Here is a 16,568-nt window from a genome sequence, read left to right as displayed (position 1 = left end):
TCTGAATGGTTATAAAAACTCTCGGCAGGGTGAGTCCGGTGGAATGATGGTCAGCATAGTGTTTTCTGCAGTAGGTGCGGGTAGTGGGAGAAGGACAGGGCACAGCAGTGACAGCTCTTTAAATCCAGCTGTGAAGTCTAAATCCTTTGCTTTTCTAATGGCAATCATAACTCATTGTGCAGTTGTAATGTGTTGCACATTAACAGTGTGGGAGCTGGCTGCAGTTCATCTGTGCCTAATGTGCTATAGCTACAGGCTAAGAGCTCTCATCAAACACTGTTCAGCCATCATTTCCTCTTTTAAAGTCTTTTGTTTACTTTGTATATTCCTCACGCCCACACTGGAACAAAACTTTAAAAGGCTCTAGATATCTCTCCCTGTATATGGTTTGTGTACAAAATCTCTTGGGACCACAGTTACTTATATTTAGCCATTAGGGGATATATATGCTTATTATTTTGTGATAATGGTATGGTGAAGACTTACTTGTCAGGGAAAAGATCACCCTCTGATACTAATGAGGGGATCTTGTAGCCGTCTGTGTAGGCCATATTCCCTTAAGATGTCAGTTTGGCTGTAAATTTGCTCTACTGGTGGCATCCTATGTTTATAAATAGAAAAAGCCAGGTGAACTTCTGCAACCAAGAAACAGCACAGATTGGAGTGCAGTATTTTTCTAATAGGAAAGATGAAGCTATGCCTATGGGTAAGAAAACGCGCTCATCTTTCAGCAACAGATTGCTATTGTTCAAAAAATAGAAGATGTCTTTTGCTCTTTTGAAATACTACTTATGTTATACTACTTACTACTTAAGTAGAATTGTGCAGTTGGTGAATTTTGCCAAAACGTTTTTTTTTTTTTTGTTTTTTTTTTGCCATTGGTGGGAAATACAAGACAGACATTTAACACAGAAGTAAAAATCAGATTTTTACTTTGTGGCAGCTCGTTACCAGAAGAAAAAAAAAGCTGCACGTTTTGATATATGCGAGGTGGCACGCAGTGGTATTAGCTGCATTATTGGGGAAAGGAAGCAGCAGTTTTGAGGTGTAGAATAATAGGTGCCTTCCATGCATTGTAATGCATTGAACTGCTCTCCGTATGCATTGCCATGGCAGGCCCCAATAATAAAGAGATATTCAGTTGATGGTAGAATAACAGGTGCCTTCCATGCGTTGAATGGCAGGACCCAATAAGCAAATGATTCCCTTAAATGTGTCAGCATATTAAAATTGTGGAATAAATTTGGTTTTACTCACCTAGACATCTTTGCTGCAAGCCTTAGACGCTTTTACCTTAAGGTTGTTGACGATTCATTCGTCTCTTTACCTCACTTTATCTGACTATTTGTTAAAGTATTTAATGTTTTGTCTAGCTGCATAATATATCAAAATGCAATTATTGTAGCAACATCTATATGCACCAATTCCAGGTCTGGATGTATTCTTCTAATGGCTTATTGTTAATTGAATGTAAAGTCAGCAATTAAGACAATGGTGAAAATATTCAAAGCTTCGTTTAATAATTTCATAACATACAACATGGTTTTATTGTTGGTTATTTAAGACTGACAAATATATAAACACTTTATAATGGCCCATGTAGTAACCAGACCAAATTTCTGTACAATTGCAATAATTTTAGTTTAATTTAATCATATATGTTACTTATGTAAATTACAATTTGTTTCAAAAACCAAAAAAAGAAAAAATAAATGAATAATTGTTCAGTTTGACCATATCTGACCCACACTGTTACCATTTTCCCCCAGGGAGACAGAACCACCCCTTCACTCCCTATCGTTGTTTGCCCAAAGCGTGAAGGGATTAGCTAAATGGATTATCACAAGCTTTTGCAGTTTTGTGGAGATGAATCATGGTAATGCTACACAGCAAAGATAGTGAGGCATTTTTAAACCCCTGGACTAGGTTTGTGATTTTTCTAAGCCTCATAAGGAGCCAGTTGGCTTTTGCTCACTAAACTAGGGTCAGGTGAGTCAACTGTGGGGAAGCTTAGCACAACTGCACAGTTCCATGTACACATACACAAAGTCATTGCTTGGCACTCATCAACAGCACTACAGCTCACACATTTTCAGTTAAAAAAAATTAATAAAACTTTGACAGATTAAGATGTTGGAATAATCATGTTTGTTGGATTTACAAATTGCCAGTAAAATATGACATTATTGTCATTTCTTTAAATCATTTTAACTATGAGAAATGAATCTGTCATACACCCTTTGGGGACAACCTGCCTTTGGCAAGCTTTGACTTTGCTACAATGTTGCACATCACTAAGGCATGTTTGCCTAAGGCCCTTCTGACTTCAGAAAGCCACAAATGTATTTATTTTAGTGCAAACTTAGCTTTTGCAGTGGGCACAGGTCCATAGAAAACACCAAGTCTATTTCCACAATTAGCTTGCATTAGTTCACCTTGTTGTAAAGATTGGTCAACTATAATAGGATATTTTAAACAGATTTCTGACAAGTAAACATTTTCCTTTCCATTCAGTCATTACTTGTTTAGTATTGACACAAATTATTGCATTTTTGCATCCTCCTAAGCACTGTGTAAACACTCCCTCAAATACTGTATTTGCTTTCATAGAGGTGATCACATTTGCAGATTATTATTTAATCAGTTGCATTTGGCTGTCTTGGTAGTTATTGAAATTGTCTTTATCCCATGACTGTATGGGTTCTTTGGCTTGTTTTCAACTCCATTACATCTTCTTTTGCAGATGGTGTGGTCTAATTGTACAGTCCTTTGACTTTTTGCAGCCTGCATGGTGTCTTCCAGTTTGAGCAGATGATTACAGCCTCTGGTTTCTCTTCTTAGCCAAAAAATTCTCAAATATCTTCTCATTAACAAGACGTGATATAGGAACCTGCTAGCAGTGCTAATTTATTTTTCCTTACACATACACACCCCCACACACACCCCACCATCAGCACACACGTATTTAATGTACACTGACATTTGTGTACATATTTACCTCTTTATTTCCCACCCAAACACGTTTACACACACAAACACAGACATCTACACACATATTTTTGAGGCTGTTTCTGTTGGCATGCGGCACATGCGACACATGGCCAATTTGGGAAAGTGCTCCACACTTTTAACCTGCTGGATTAAAGAATAAATAGCTGCACTCAAGGTTATCCTAGCATACATTAAAAAATGACATTGCTTGCAACAATGTCTTTCTCTGAAATGTATGTGATTGCTTGATCATCTGTTTTGAAGAGGTGAGGCTCTCACGGCATACAGTGTGTATTCTGCAGACACTTAAGACTTCACTGTCGAGTGTTCTGTTTGTATGCATTTCTCAAGACAAATTCCTCATTTTCTCACAATCTGAATGGATATACTAACAAGTTGATGAACTAATTGGTTACCTATTAGTAGGAGTTGGGGGAGGAGGAAGCTGTGAAAAACTGTCTGGTAGCTAAGTGCATCAAAAACACTTTCAAACTTAAACAGTAACTGGTCTCACTCATTCGTTGAGTGACGATTCGACATTGTGAACCACATGAACTTTATCTTCCAAAGAGAAGATGACAACATCTCCTCCATTGTGAGCATGACTGTGGCCAGCCTGAAAGACTTAATAAATGGGCCTGCTAAGGTGGAGAAAAAAATTCTACAAGGCCTTTCAAGACACCAAGTTCTGTGGCATCGCACTCACTCATGGAGTTCTGCAGACATGTTCATCATCATGTATGGAGTGCATTGCAAAGGTTTCTAAATCAATCAAATAACTCTTCCCTTCAGAGCATCTGAGTATCATCTCAGATCTAGACACCAAACTAAATGCGTCTTGCAATTCAGGAGCTGACAGCTCATTGAACAACTATAGACAGGAGGCTTTGGAGCGTGTCTGTTGCCACTACGGTTCCAAACCATTGCAACCTAGCCACTGCCGCAGGATTTTAATACTTAAACAACTTTTTGTGTTACCCTATATCTGTGCTACTGCTGTTACACCTGAATTTCCCCTTTGCAGGATAATAAAGAGGGTTTATTTTCTATTCTATTCCATTCTATTCAATATTAAGAGATATCCATGATAATTTTGTCTGTCCATTTTTTTTATTTCTTCTATTGCAGAGACAAATTTCTATGTCACCTCAATAGAAGACATAACTCACATCAACCATCAATCTTCTGGATGTTGTGAAATACCTGTTCAGCTTAAATGTTAAATAAAATGCATGAAAATAAATGTAATGGAATGTTTGTTTATTATCATCAAAAAACAGGTAAATAGATCACAACAGATTTGTTTAACCCCATCAGTCAAAATGACAGGCAACAAAATATTCTCACTTCTGTACATGCCTGGCCTTTGTATTTTTCTTGGAGTTGCACCACTTATTTAGCCATTTACATGTAGTTTAACAACCTTCTGAGACATCAGACGCATTAATTGCCAGTTTCACTAACAGCTTGTAGTTTTCTGGGATTGTAGTCTGATTGCTGTCTTTCAGAAGAAAAAAAGAAGTAATAAATACCCATACTACTGAAAACCAGTTTTCTTATCCTCCACTCAGAATGTGTAATTACATCTACTTTTTTTCTACGGTTTAAAGGCTAGAGGGAGAGCTCTGGTCTATGCTCTGACCTCTAAAATTGGAAAATAGAAGCTTTTGTTAAAGTTTTGATGGAGAGATGTTGATTAGATTTGAGAAATACAGCCTGTATTTCCTCCAGCAGTTGAAGAAAGCAATTTTGTGCTGTTTGCTTCCTTGGTTGAGAAAACAATATGAAAATGATTTCTTTTTTTTTACAAGTATATTTGATGCTTGCAGGCAAATGCTAGAATAAAAGCTGTTAAATTCTTTGTTTTTTATGTACTACGATGTATTTCTTTTCTCTGGCACATCTGCATTTGTTCTCCTGTCTTCTCTGACAAAGCACATAGAGTGATATAAGGTTTGGGGTTGTGAACTGAGGCTGGGTAAGAGATCATATAGAGTATGCTGACATATCTCAGTTTCGAAGGGATGAAAAACAAAGTCCAGATTCTGACTTTTAAGTGACCAGATTGCATGGAAGAATCCTACTTTCAGAATCCAAGAACAAATATTCAACATAAGAGCAGGATTTATATCAATAAATTCTCAAAATACTGCTTTCACTTTTTTCAAAATTCTGCTTGTTCACAACTATGATTCACATTGTCCCAAACTTCTGTTTCTGCACTGAGATTGAAAGACTTTATAACAGTTATTATTCAGCATGAATGTAATACTTGGTCTTGGACAGAGGACACTTAAATACATAAGGAATCTTGTTTTTAAATTGGAAACGTGTGCTCTTAGATTAGGAATGTAAGATTAGTTCATGCCAAAGGGCCAGTTGGTAAACTGTTAAGATAATTGATTTCAGTGGATCATATGTGCAAAATCACAGTCACATCAGGATAAGCTGCCATTATGACTAGGTTTGTAAAACACTGCAATATTATACTTGATGCACTTGATTTTAATTTAATTTCCATCCTTTTTTGTTTATGGGGGGAAAAACCCCAAAAAGAAAGGAGCGAGGAGAGGAAGCTAAAACTAATTAAAAAAAGAGTAAATCTCTTTTTATTTTAAGCTACAAAAGTGACCTTTAAATGGTCGTTGTGAGATCAGGTTCCGAAATGCTGATGTGTAAGGTGGAAAAAACAGCCTTCATTTTTTTGGGGGGGTTGGGGGGTAAAAAAGCAGGCATGCAGTTTGTTGATTTGCGTGATTATTTAGTTCAGTTATTCATAAACATACTGAAAATGTTTGTGTCTATCAAACTCTTCCTCCTATATAGATAAGCTTTCCTTTAGCTTCCTTCATAGGTAATTTTTAAATTTATTTCACATCTTCTAAATACTAAATACGCACAGAAAATTATATAAATGTATTTTAATAATTTAACTCTTCCATGTGAGGTAGAGAGGAAAGACATTTTGAGGAAGTAGTTCCTGTTAGGATGTAAACTGTTTAATGTATTGAAAGAATTATGTCAATGTTTTTAAATGAGATACTTAAAATGCTTTTAATAAGTTGCCTAAAAAAAAATCAAATTTTTTTTCTACTTTAACACATAATGAAATAAACATCAAAGAACATATTAAATGTCTCCATCTTTTTGAAATTTAGGAGAGGAAAGTTGAATGACATTCAATGCTTGAAAAACCCTCTGCACCTCATAATGGGGATCTTCTACTGGCTAAACAGAAACATAAAACTGCATATCATTGGCATAAAGATGTAAATGAACGGCATTAAACTTCAACCAAAGACTGAATGTCTCTATAGGCTACAGAAACATCAACATAAAATCTTAAGATGTGTTTTGGCAAATAATTCATGCTTTCCACAACTAGACAAGCATCATTCTATCCCTAACAGAGCTGAGTCTGAGAAGCTAAATTAAATATGTAATCTTTCAGTTTTATGATCATGTTTTGAAATCTAGACTCAGCACATGTAGTGGGCAAATAAAAATTGACTTTTTCTTAAAAAAGCTTTGCAAAACAAACCTGTTCACGTTTTTTTTATTAGGATGAGCAATTCTACAGGCTGAGAGAAGGGGTTCTAAAATGTAATGTTACATTTCAGTGAAAGGAAATGATGCAGGCAAAAAAAAAATCAAAAAGCTAAGATGTTGAGTTTAATCAATCTTGCTGGCAGATGATCAAACAAATCGCTTGTAGATATATTTGCATTTCACAAATTGGTGCAGAGTCTTGTAAAGCATAACTATTCAGTGGTAAGCAAACATGTCATCCCTACTATGTATATAGAACCCGTAGAAAACATTAGCAGTGGTGGAGAATTTTGTTTTTTTTTTTTCCTGATTAAAAATACTTCAAAAATGTAGGTATTAGGCAAAGTGAACATTGGTTTAGTGATGAGTCAGACATATTTATAAGGCATTAACAGACCTCTAGTTTCTGGTAGAATATGTTTCCATCCAAAAATGGCTGCATGAGTTTTGTATTTATACACCATAAAAAAACAACAAAAAAAACAGAAAGGCAAGTTGTAGAATCCCAACAGCAAGACAGTCACAAGCCCTCATTGGTCTGTCTCCCTACCCCCAGCCTCATTTAACATCATCTTTCATTCTTGTAAGCCATGAACAGTCTTGCAGACGCCAGGCCTTTTTACACAAACATACACATTCTCAACTCTGCCTGCCGCAATCCTCCTCCTCCTGCTGAGCTCAGTCCTCGTGGTCAGACTGTATCAGATCTCTTGCTGCAGGGCTTTAGGTGTTGCAGTAGTACACAGTGATACAGAATCTGGGCCAAGGCTCTAGGGAACTGTAATCTATACTGTATGTATCAAATCCATCATTGAATTTGTAGGTTATTGATCCAGAAAACGCACTGAACCACAACCACAGAATGGAAGGGTAAAAGGCCAAATGTCTGGTGTGAGGGAAAGAGTGTAAGGAAATAGGTTGTGGTTTGCTGTGTAAATAGCTTTTGGCTGTGTTAACTATGTGTCTGTGTGCATTTGGATGCTTCTTCACAACTTCACTCGACATCCAGTATAGAAGACATGACTACTGCAAAGAAACTTAAGATTCTTTTTTTTCACAACAGTGACTTTTCTCTCTCTGGGAGTGGTTTTATGCAGCCAGATCTATTTTTCTTTCTCAGCCTTCTTACTTAATAACCACTAAAAGAAACTCTTCAGTTCCTTTTGGATTTTTCCTTTCACTCTCTTTAACTTTGTGTCAGCCATACTTTTCTTATGTCTATCCTTTAGCAGTCAGTTTGAAATTGAAGAAAGGAAATGGGATGTTAAAAAAAACATGGAGGCAAATATGATTTCAGTATGAAAGTGCACTGCTAAAGTGTTTATACCCCTTGAACTTTTCCGAAGATTAAAGCGAATCAACCAGCCTCATTTTTTTCTTAGTGAGAATATTGCTTCTCACAAAGCCATATTCAACCCATCAACTGAAAGTGAAAATAGTGTAGCTGAACTGTACCTAAACTGACAAGCCAAGCAGGGAGGTGAGAGGCTTATGGCAACTCTGGAGGACTTGAGAAGATCTGCAGCTCAGATGGGAGAATCTGTTTACAGTCCCACAAGTTTGACCTTTATAAAAGAATGGCAAAAAGAAAGCCATTATTGATAGAAAGCTATAAAAGTCCTATTGAAAGTTTGCAACAACCCAGAAAATAGATGCAGCAAACTTGTGGAAAAAGGTGCCAGGGTCAGGTGAGCCAAAAGGGGAACGTTTTGGCATACAAAATATATGTGACATCCTGAACATGCCATACTGACAGTAAAACATTATGCTGAGGGATTTTTTTTGTCAGTATGGACATGTAATCTGACCAGGGCTGACAGGTAAAATGCTTAAACTAGATACAGGGCAATCCTGGCAGCAATCAGAAATCAGAGGCTGTAAAAGACTATAAAGGGTCAAGGAAGGAAGCAACACTAAACATACAACCTGAACTACAGTGAAATGGTTTTAGATCAAAGCATAGTCAAGTCAAAGAGTGTCTCAATCCATTTCATACCTATATGCAAGATGCTCCTCAAAGAAAATTCATGGTCCTTTAGATGGACAAAAAAAAAACATAAATAAAATATTTAAGCATAAATTTGTCGTACAAAATAAATTTTCAATGTAAAAATCCACCAGTTAAACTCATTTAATAACTAAACTAAACTTCCACAACTCAGGGAAGAGACCCTTGATGAGCCAACAAACCTCACATTAGTTTCTAAAAGGCTAAATGGGTCAGGAGAGCCTCGTGATTAACTTTAGATGAGTTTTCTCCTCACCCACTAAGTGTGACTTGTAGACTCATCTTAATTAGGATAATGGCAGAACTCCTGCTAACTTTTTTGATATCACTTAATCCTTGCAAATTAAAGTGTCCAGCACTATTTAAAGTGAATAACTCTTAATTAAAACAATAATCACACTTATTCTGAGATGTAACCACAAAGCACATTAAAAACAACAGTCTAAATATCACAATTCTTTTCCACTTTATAGAGATGTTATTTTGATTACTGGTATATTTACAATAAACAAATACTTTGTGAAGTTTTATCGCTTCTGTATATGTTTGCATGACTCAACATTTACTCTGGGCATCCACACAACAAATAAATTATGTTTGCCTTGGGTCCATTCTTGTATCAAATTCTTGGCTGAGTTAAAGTTTAATGCAGAAACAGCAGACCAAGATTCTAATATTTTATGCTGACACTTTGGATTTTTTGACAGTGGAGCGGTGAAGTAAAGTGTATCGATGTTCAGCCAAACAAAACACAGAGTAAAGCTATTTAATTTTACATAAGACACGGCGGTCCATCCATTTTCTGGACACAGACATCGCTGCGTTTTCTTTAAGATGTACACTCTGCCTCAGCAGTATTGAGCATATTGTACAAACAACGCTGCGGAGGTGTAGAGGTTTGTTTCATAATTACATTCAGAATATGATGAGTTCACAGATTATATTTAATGTTTTTAAGAGGAAAGTGTTTTTCTCATTTTCACACGTATTGAGCATTTATTTGCTTGCCTGACGTGTTTCCTCAGAAGTTCTTGTTTTAATATAATTTATTTTTTGCTAAGAGAACCTTTTTTGCCTCTGAGTAAAGAAAAGAGCAATGTGTTCAAAAATCTCATTTAGATTTTGTTGTTGCTTTGTATTTAACAATCATTGCTGCAGCCTGTAATTCTATGAACCTTCCAATTGTATTTGGACATGGAAAAAAAACAACTAAAACCATAAAACAGTCTGATAATCGAACCAGCTCAAGCAGACTTCAAACATTGCTCTGAAGCAGGTGTACAAATTTGACTGAATAATAGCTTTAATCTAAGTGTAACATATAATTTTTTTTGTGGTGTAGTTTGCTTTGATGTGTTTCTTGTTCTTTGTAGTTGAAAATAATTCAAAGTTTGAAAGAACCTAGTGTCTGGTTCATGCTTTGTCTTAATTTTTTCATAGTTATATTTATTAGAAAACAAACATCAGCTAACATTGCTGTCCTGAAATAACCTTAAAATAAATTAAAATGCATTACAGTTACAAACAGTACCAGCAATAAACATGAGACAATTAGGTGGATTAGTGGATAAAAATGTAATAAATTATTTAATGTAGTAAAGGAAAAAAGAAAAACAACAAAAATTGGATTTTTTGCAATGTACAACTACTAGAGTTATTATTTATAATAGAGTGAAGTAAATGAAAGCATTTATTTGTAGTTTAAATGTAGTTTTTGTGCTTGTCCGTTTCTACACTGGGAGTATGTTTTTCTGTTAGAGCTGATGACCACCACCATCCTTTTTTAAATGTTTTTTGGAAGGACTGAGAGATGAGCACCTCTTTATGATTGGCTTCAGTGAATCGTACTCCCCAATGGGCTCCTAACATGGCAGTAAACATCCTTCCATCACAAATTTGTTCCCCCTTCATAGTCTATCAGTGGTGGACAGCGGACCTGGCTCTGTGTAGTCTGTTGCTGAGGGCCGAGCTTGCTGCACAGCTCCACACTGCTCTGATTAGACTGCACACTCCCTGTGGTGCCTGTGATCAGTGGCCACACTCGTCTCTCTCTGTCCGTCGCTGCTTCCGACCCTCGTTTTTTTCCTCTCCTCCAGTTCTCTCAGAGCTCCGTCACTCTCCCTTTGCTGCTCTTTTGCTCTCTCTTCCTCTCCTCTCTCATTCTATCGTTCCATCCATCTGTCCCGATCTCTCGGGAGGCCAGCCCAATTAACCTGTTTAAACAGCCATCTGAGCATCCCATCCATTCCAATGTGGATGTGTGAGAGAGAGCCAGTTCACTGAGCCAGGAGCCCGATGCCAGGCCTCCATCCGCAGTCTTCCCCAGCCACCACCTCCACCTAACCTCCTCGCCTTCATCAGCTTTCTCCTCCTCCCACATCATCCTCCTCTTGCTCACAATGTAACAGATATTAGGTTGATCCAGTGCCCATAAAGTGTTTCCTTCTCTGTTTTGTAGGGCAGAGTGACATCTGATGCATTCAGTCCAGCGCTCTTTGAACAATCCGAACGACTGCCGCTATAAACAGTGCTGCCTCGGGAGATATTTCTTTTGCAACCACAATCTGCCCACAATCTCTTTTTTTTCTTTCTTCGTCTTTAATGTTCTTTCTTATCATCGCACTCTCTCTGATTGCCACCTCCGCAAGCTCTCCGTCCTCTCAACTATCTCCCTTTCGCCAACCCCCTCTCTCCTCTCACCTTCTTCTTCCTGTCACTCCTCAACTTTCCCTCTCTTGTGACTCTTTTCTTTTCTCACTTCCTTTTCAACACTTGTCAGCCACTTCCTTTCAGGCTGTCCAAAGAACATCGCAAGAAGGTCACGTCTCTTCATTCCTCTCCTCCTTGTCCTTCCCTTGTTGTGAGATCAGGAGCGCTTTAATTAGAGAGGTGGGGAAAAAAGATGAAGTTGGGCTTTAATTTAGAATATCATTCAAGCATCACAAAAACTTATTTTACAGCTTTGGGAACAATCATGATGAAGAAATTATAGACTTTATTCTCTTACTGTGGCACCCTGTACTGGTAGAATTTTCCACATTTCAGAGGGTGACTGTTCTCATTGACTAGACAATGGAGAAGTGCTTGGCTAGCTGTTTGGCACACTTGGGTGTCTGTCTTATTTGCCAGATCAATGCACACCCAGGGCCCACTGCTTTAGACAACTTGTTAATGTGCAGCACTGCGCCGTTGGGCTTCATTGCTTTGTTGTTGGCCGATTTTTATAATCTCTCTTATAGCAGTATTGACCCAACTGAGTGAAAGAAGATCTATTGGAGGTCTCTGTGTTAGTGTTTGTGGGGGTGTGTGCGTGTATGTGTGTGTTGTTGGACGAGCAAAGTTGGCACTGTCTTTTTCTTTAATTGGTGCAGGAAGAAGACCCTCTGGGTACTCTATGGCGCAGCCTGTCACTCCATTTGTGTGTGGGTATTGGTGCAGTTAGTTCAGCTTGTCACTGTTAAGACATGCAGGCAATCACCGCAAATAAATTCCTACGCACACAAACAGAGAGTGATTACACTTACCACCTACAGTTACATCTTGCTTTGGTTTTTATTGACTTATTCAGTTAGGCTTTCACACATTTGTCTTGAAAGAGCTGCTTGTTTACAAATGTGTTGTGCTTGCCATTTTAGATAGAATGCAAAAAAAATGTTTAATGCTGAACTTCATCATATTTATGTTATGCAATACTTTTAAAAAAACGGATAAATAAATTGAATTACGGTAAACATCTTCAAAGGAGTGATCCCATCTCTAGGTATGTTTTTGATTATTTTCTGGTCATAAACAGCTTTCAGGTCTCATTCATCCATCTTATTCCATCTAGAAATGGGATAGCACAGTGTGCAAGCTTCAATATGTTTAGGTTTATGTTATGATAGATAAACCAGTATAAACAATTTCAGGCTGGAATATGATCATGTGACTGTGCAGGATCCAATTTTCTAAACAAACTTGTTTTGGTTTATTGCAATGAGTGAGAGGAGACAATATTTCATTTGAAAATTATGAATGTTATAATGTGTTGTAAAAAAATATTGATACCTGTTATTTTCTATATTTTTTCACATTATGACCACAAACTTTAATGTATTATATTGGTATTTTATAAAACAGACCCACACAAAGTAAGGGGTACTTTTGAAAAGACTGCATAATTGCCCTGGGATTTTTTAGTTTTTATTTATTTTTGCAAATAAAACTACAAAATTGCACACTGAGTTCTGTCCATTTTAGTTGTATACCATTGGATAAAATCCGCTTCAACCAGTTGCAGATCTCTGCTGGTATGAAACTTGAACACAGTATGAATGCAGCAATTTTTAGAAGGTCTTTGAGGTATTTTATATAACTTTGGTTAAAAAAAATAAAATAAAATCACAAAGACAAAGTAAAATACCTGACAGGTCAGGGATATCGCTATAAAGAAGTTTAAAGCAGGGTTAGGTGATAAAATGCTTTGCAAGTTTTGAACATTGCCTGGAGCATTTCAATCCATCATTCGAAATTGGTATGAGTATAACACAACTCCAAATAACTGCTCTAAGACATCTCTTTCACTTGTTCTGCCCCCAAACTCTGGAACTTTCTTCTCTGAAACATCCGCAAAATTGTCTCTCTTCTTTTCAAATCAAGACTCAAAACTCACCTGTTTGGGACTATATGCTCTGTATTTACATTAATTTTTACTGTATTTTGCTTCAATCTGTTGTAGTATATTGCATTTGTTTTCTTCTTTTTCTCATTATTTATTATTATTATTATAAAATCTAACTTCTAGGGCTACTTTCAAAAAGCTATATGTGATAGATAACTAACATCTTCACCGGGTAGCAAAGGGATTGCCTGTCTTCAAAAGGAACGCAAAAACTGGTAAAAAAAAAACAAAACATAATAATAATGGGAAGCATTTTTGAGGCTACCAGAGCCTCAAGGAATGGTTAGGACAAAGTCATGTGTGTGACCCATTTGATGTTGAAACATTAATCCAATTGATAATTGATGGCAAGAACTCAATATAAATTTTTCACATTTTCTGTGTGACCCCGCCGGACCCCTCACAAAGTAAAAAAATTGAGGGGTCTAACTGACCCCATCTCTTCAGACTGCAGGAGAATTAAACACAAAAATGTATTTTTAATTTCAACTTTCTAGCCACCCTAATGCCACAAGGATTTTAGTTAATACATAAATTTTCTTTTTTGTGTGTGTTGTTTTGTGATGTTTCAGGAAAAAATGAAGACTAAGGAATTCACATCTTAGTTTGACCTCTAAATTAGCTATTCCCTATGTGTGTAGACTCAGCCTGCAGGCCTCTAGCAGTCATAGCTGCAATAGTGCTGCACTGTTGGCTGTGTGCCTAGCTTAGAAAAAAGAAGAAACAGTAATTGGTGGACAGGGAGAGAAAGGGCAACATACTACTACAGGCCTGTCTTATATGTGTGTTTGTGTGTGATTTTACTTGTAGTTTAGTATTTTTTTTATATGCCTACCACAACTTACGTATGCATCAACACTTTGAGATTGCATTTTTACTTCTCCCTATTGTTAATATATTCAGGCAGCCTTCCAAAACTCCATTTGCGTACAAACATGTTTGCCAAATGGTGTGTTTGTTATTGTCAACTCTACCTTCCAAATCTAATCTTTGAAAATCTGCAAATATAATGAAAGGGGGAGAAATAAAATTGGATTCGACAAAAAGAAAAGCAAATGAGACAAACAGAAACTGGCAAGTTAGAGGTTTGTTTGGAGTGAACCTGCTCAGCAATACAAACAGAAACAGAATCCTATGAAAAAACAAAAGCTTTTGTGCTGCTTTTGTTAATGCAGTCTATCTCTTATGTCCTATTTAAACCTGTCTGGGAGAGCACACTTGTATAGCACCTGCTACAGTCGATAGAGGCTTTCAGGGAAAGGATGTGCCATCTGACAGAGTTTAGAGTGGCTGCCTGGACATCTGGAGGGTTCTGACATGATCACAGTCTTCTTTAGGTCCAAAAAGACAGATTTACTCACAGTCACTTTCTGTAATTGGAACCTTGTTTCAGCTGTGTAGAGGCGTAGGAGAGGAGAAAGAGAAGATATAGAGGTGAATTGTGTCTTTCAGCCCAGGGTTCCTACAATATGTTGTCTAGACATTGTAATCCTCAAGAGAGGAGTAGAAGGCTGCAGGTGCCACAAGGGAGAAGTAAATGAGAATGGAAGGTCAAATAGAAAATACCTGTCTCCCTGTCTAAAAACATTTTAGATTTTCATAGAAGATTAAGTACCTTGATGATCATATTGCTCCGTATAATTTTCATTGCTTCCTACAGAAATGATTTATCTTAAGAATGTAGTTTTTTTTAGATGAATAATCCTACAAATGCTTAAGTATCCAACATATATTTTAACTGTATCTTATTTTTCTGAAGATGTTATATGACATTGATTGTGTTTTTCTTTCACATGTGAGATATTATAACCTCTGATCAAATAACAATAGCAAGAAACTTCCTGCTGATTTATAATACTTATCAGAATCTTCTTACAGAAGTATAGAATGACATCTTTTTTTTTATCAAAGTGATGTCAAAAGGGTTACAAAATGACAGTTGACACTGTCAACTGTAGGAGATGACTTATTTTTATATCTGAAAAATGGCAAAAGTTCAAAATGGAGAAGAAGTGTAAATGACCAGCAACTATCAAGGAACTCGTAGCTCCCTCCACATTTATTGGCATCTCTGGTAATCTTGCCCATGTCTACAGTCAAAGCAGTTACTTAAACTTTTAAACAACTGGAAAATTGGTGAACAAACCTGGATGAGAACCAAGCATCTTGTCACTAAGCAAAGTGAGAAGGTCAGTAAAGGGAAGAAAAAGATACTGTCAACCTCAATTTTGGATCATGAGTGTCATCATGGGGACATCAATTGTTTATACAAAATATTAAACAGTGAATACAATGACTCTGAGAAGTTTGTGATGTGATTGAAATCATAATATGTCATTTAAATACTCCACATATAAATTAGCTTGTCAATCAGTTCAACTGAAAATACACATTTACTGATTTTTTTTCATGTTGTTGACAAAATTAGTTTTAAACTCTGACTTGAGCAATATGAAATATTAGTTTCCTTTTTACTTGGTTATTTTTCAGTTTATCTCAATGCAAATATCTGATGCTGACATTCACCTTGACTTATCTTAGTGTCAACTGAAGAAAAAGAAGGAAAAAGAAAGAAAAGCATGATGCTGCCAACACCTTCTTTCACTTTGTGTAAGGTGTTTTTTTGTTTGTTTGTTTTGTATATGTGATACTGTTTTTGTGTCAAAGCTTAGTATTGTTTGCTTGTTTTCTGACACTGTTAGGTATGCTGAGTGATCTGTGATGTTGTGGACCGGTTTCTTTTCCAAAGATCCTGAGAACTTTGCTAAAGTCCATGGTGCCATAAGACATCTGAAATACATTTTATGCAAAAATTTGTCAGACTTTCCCACACAACTGAAAATGAGTCATCTCTGGGACTTTCACCAGGATAATTATTTGAAGTATATTGCCAAATATCTGAGAAATGATCCACCAGACACAAACTCCCCCTCCTCTTTCAGTTTCCAGACATAAATCCTGTTGAAAACCTGTGGACTGAGCTAAAGAACAGAAAGCATGAGAGGACCCAAGAGTCTGGCTGATCCACAGAAACTGTGGAAAGAGAAATCCTCCCTGTATGCTTTAATCTTGTCAATTATTATAGAAGTGCTAAATAATGTCCCATTGGTAAAATGACCCTTGTTAAAAGTTTTAATGAGTGGAGATGCCAATTAGAAATCTACTATTGAATCTAGCATAAAACAAAATATTGTGTAGTGTACAGTAGGTTCCCTCATCTTCCACCCTGTCTCAAAAAATATTCAAATTATAAGTGTTATTCATTTTAAGACTTTTTGCACATCAGTTGTTAATTAATGTGGAGGTGGCTGATGGAAGCCAAGTTTTCTAAGACAAATTTTCCAATCTATTTACAATAAT

General features: G+C 36.6%; 1 protein-coding gene across 1 annotated transcript in view; it reads left to right on the top strand.

The window, feature by feature from the left end:
• Positions 1-16,568, top strand: part of LOC114136429 (cadherin-4-like) — a 258,488-nt gene that overhangs the window by 169,041 nt on the left and 72,879 nt on the right. The window lies entirely within an intron of this gene.

Source organism: Xiphophorus couchianus, chromosome 1 (genome assembly GCF_001444195.1).
Source record: "Xiphophorus couchianus chromosome 1, X_couchianus-1.0, whole genome shotgun sequence".
In the NCBI taxonomy this organism is placed as follows: Eukaryota; Metazoa; Chordata; class Actinopteri; order Cyprinodontiformes; family Poeciliidae; genus Xiphophorus; species Xiphophorus couchianus.
The sequence above is the reverse complement of the archived record's forward strand: the minus strand, read 5'-3'. Positions and strand labels throughout refer to the sequence as shown.